Genomic DNA, 4,013 nt, shown 5'->3' with positions numbered 1-4,013 from the left:
ATTCCTTGATCTCTGTCCTCCCTAATTTGTTAATATATGCACTCAGGGATATGAATTTTCCTCTAAGTACTGCCTTGGCTGCATCCCATAAGGTTTGAAATGATGCCTTGCCGTTGTCATTTTCCTCAATGAAATTATTAATTGTTTCTATGATTTCTTCTCTAACTAACCAATTTTGGAGTATCATATTATTTAATTTCCAATTAATTTTTGATTTGGTTCTCCATGTACCCTTACCGATCAATATTTTTATTGCCTTGTGACTATCAATCAATTTACCCATTACTTACTATATACAAGATGCTTCTTTAAGTGTTATTTACTTACTTCATCCTGCTTTATAAAAATTACACTCAAATTGAGAAAAAGTAGCCATTTAGTACAAATTCCCTGAATAATTTCCAGTACTCTAATTTACTTCTTCCTATATAGTTAATCAAAGAATGAATGAGAACTAAAATGTTTAACTAATTGAATGAAATATGCTTAGATGAAATTTTAAAATTACACACTAGTTATTCACACAGTTCTATAAATAAGACCTAAAGGATCAGCTGAAATTATGTTAATTTTGGGTTGGGAGGGACCTCACAGACCACTGGGCTCTGAACAATTCTCTCTTTTGCTATAGTAGAAGAAACAAACAATTCAGACTTTCTTGCAGACCTCTAATGTGAAGAACTTATTAGGTCCCAAAGCAACTCATTTCACTCTTGGTATTATTAACAAAGAGGCAGTTTTTTTTTTTTCTATATCTCCACCCATATGAAGTCTAGTTTTCCTCCATTTGCAATATATATCTATATCTATATCCATCCATCTATCTACCTACCTATCTATCTATCTCTCTATCTATCTATCTATCTCCTAGTTTTAATTCATGGAACCAAACAACCTATTTGGTACTTCTTGTACACTAAAGACTTTTAAATACTCATAGTTATCCCCTCCATAAATTGTTCTATCATTCAATTTAAACTCATATAGCATGATGTTGACATCTTTTAACATTTTCTCCACTTATACTTTCTCAAATGCAATAACTGTAACTGAACAGAGTACTCCAAATTTAATCAGATTCAAGTTGATTACAGTGGCACCCATCAAGCTGACTCTGAATACTATCTCCTTTAATGGAATCTGAGACTAGATCAGGATTATTTTGACTACCATTTCACATTTTTCACTCATGTTGATATTTTAATCTCACTAGTCTAGCTCAATAAAATGCATAAAACAGCTGTGTAACCCTGACTCCTTCCTCTTAAAATTTTGAAGTTGATTTTTGAATATAAGTTAACATTTAAAGAATTTCTTGCTTTTTGAGAACATGTTCTATCCTCATTCTGTCATATAGTATACTAGTCATTTCTCCTACATTTGTGTGAGCTAGAAACTTTATAATCATTTTGTCTATACCTTCATTCTATTTTTTTTACTGTAACAAATGTTTTCATTTTGCTTTTATTTGCTTGATAATGTCATAATTATCCTGTGCTATAAGTTTTGTTTCTTCAGTTGCTTTTGGGATATCTTTTTCTATTGAGCAATCTCTTTTTCTGGTTTAGGAACAACCTGCTCCTTTTCAGTATCATCTCAATATGGCAAGGGAACTCATGTATGGGTTGATTTGTCCATGGCCCCTGTATGTCTAATCATTTTGGGAGCTTTTTTAACCTGAATATGCTAAATGACAATAGAATCCACATCCAGAACCTTAAGTTCTTCATTACTCTCTTCATTTTTAAACATAGGCAGCAAGAATTCAGCACTCCTTTTGGGCCAACGACCTTGTATCCAATCCCACTGCTTAGCCTGGACACACCTGCCAACTCCACCATTGTATCAATGGAAAGGAACACACCGTTTCTTCAATGTGTCATCTTTCACATATTTGGTCAGATTTGCATGCCCCTGACAGCTTGAGCAGTTTCACGGGTGTTTTTGAAGTGGACCTGGAGATTCGAGCCCCTTGACTTGCATAACTTTGTGGAGTTCCTTGAAACAAGGGATTACCTCACCATTTTGAATAATTAGGTAGGGCGGCTCAAGGAAAGAGGAAGAGCAAAGGCTTTTGGGAGGCTTGATGAAAACTCACCTCTCTCTCGAGAGAGAGTTCTAGCTTGTGATTCTAATCACTGATTAAAACAAACCAAAAAGCATAAGGCCAATAGTAATCGAATATATATGTATTCTTTTGTTTATTCATTTAAAGAAAGATTTCATTTAATTGCCCTTCCTAATATTCTTCTTATTTAAGTTTAAACTATAAATGCCAGGATATTTGACTTGGTCATTAAACACATTTCAATTTTGCCTGATACAATTATTGTATATATATCATTTCCATGGCATCCAATGAGAATAACAAGAATGCTTTTTAAAATGCTCTGATAATATCTTTTATATAGAGAATTGTCTTGGTTGAGTAGTCTGCTCACCCTGCTAAAAAAGGAAATTAGGTTAGTTTAGCATGATCTATTTTCAATGAAACTATGCTGACTTTCTACAAGTACCACGATTCTTTCCTTTCTTTTTCCTTTTCCTAATCCAAGTTTTACATCATTCAATCTTCTCTAGAAATAGTGCATAATTATGAGAAAATATTTCTTTTCAATCTTGTTTCAAAGGTGTTGCTCACATTTCCTGGTGCTGTGTGGACTAGAAGCCCTTTCTTGTGATGAGTGGGCAACATTGCTCTCTGATGCAGGAAGTTATACACCTTAAAACTACCTTTTCCTCAATTCTTTGCATCTCATTGTCCTTGATGTATTACTTTACTCTCATGTGGTTTATTTCCTATTGACTTTGTCAATAGAGGAGGGGAGAAAGGAAAGTTAGAGTAAAACTGTCTCCTTCCCACAATGCACTTTCCTCTCAAAACCTTAAACATTGAATTGTTTTAGCACTTCATTACTACTTAATTGCTATTTAATACCTCTGAGTATGTCTGATGTTATCAGCTGATAGTTAAGTTTCTTGAATGTAGGGGCTATATAATTTTCAACTTTACATTCCTAGCATCTAAGTAAATAGTGGACATTTAATAAAGGTTTGTTGATTGAATGATGCTAAGGATAAGTAGGGATATGTAAAGAGGGTGCCTAAATGACCATGACCAGCTCATGACACCAAGCCCAGATTGGCTCTTTATATGTTACTCAAAGAACTTTTAGATGTCTCAGATGTTTAAAAATGGGAGTGGGGGGGAGAGGGGATAGTTTATTCATCCCAGGATGGAAGGGGAGAAAAGATTCTTGTTTAAAAAAAAAGGGAAAGAAAAAAATCAGTTTGGTTCTGTAAAACATAGGCCATTAAACCTGACCTTTATTCTTGACAAAATCCTAGATCATATTAACAAGAGGATAACTAGTGGATATCCACAAAGGAAGCAAAGAAGACAAAATGTCAATAGAGTGTTACCAAAAACAAGTCATGTCACAATAACCTCATTGTTTTTTTTTTTTTGGCAACTTCAGTAATTGTAAGAAATGCTGTAGGATTTTATATAGAGATTTGCATATGTGCCTAGATTTTTGCAATCCATTTGTTAAATTCCTTCTTGCTATTCTTATGGATTTGATGGAGGGATGTGGGCTACATAATCGTATGGTTATATGAATTTGGAACTGGTTGAATATTATAATTCAAGCTCTAGTCATCAATTATTTAAAGTGAACAAGGAGGAAACACTGAAAGGAAATATTTCAGAGATTTATACTTGGTTCCCTATTATTTAACCTATTTATTAATGACCAGGATAATGCACAAATGACGTGCTTATAAAATGTACAGATGACATAAATGTGAGAAACACAACTATCCAATTGGATAATTTTCTCAGAATCCAAAAATATATGGAAAGAATCTAATGAAATGAAATGCAATTGAAATGAATTTAGTCTTACACTAAGTTTCAAAGCAGCAGCAATAAAGGAAAAGCTGACTAGACAACAGATCATTTGAAAACTAGCGGGAGGCATTAGTGTACTGTAAATTTTATGTTCAACAGT

General features: G+C 33.5%; 1 pseudogene; it reads right to left on the bottom strand.

Moving 5' to 3' along the window:
* Nucleotides 1–1,497: 1,497 nt before the first annotated feature.
* Nucleotides 1,498–2,024, bottom strand: LOC100619303 (60S ribosomal protein L17-like; annotated as a pseudogene).
* Between the last annotated feature and the right edge of the window lie 1,989 nt (nucleotides 2,025–4,013).

Source organism: Monodelphis domestica, chromosome 8 (assembly GCF_027887165.1).
Source record: "Monodelphis domestica isolate mMonDom1 chromosome 8, mMonDom1.pri, whole genome shotgun sequence".
Classification (NCBI taxonomy): Eukaryota; Metazoa; Chordata; class Mammalia; order Didelphimorphia; family Didelphidae; genus Monodelphis; species Monodelphis domestica.
Note: the sequence above shows the minus strand (reverse complement) of the source record. Positions and strands in the feature narration are given on the sequence as shown.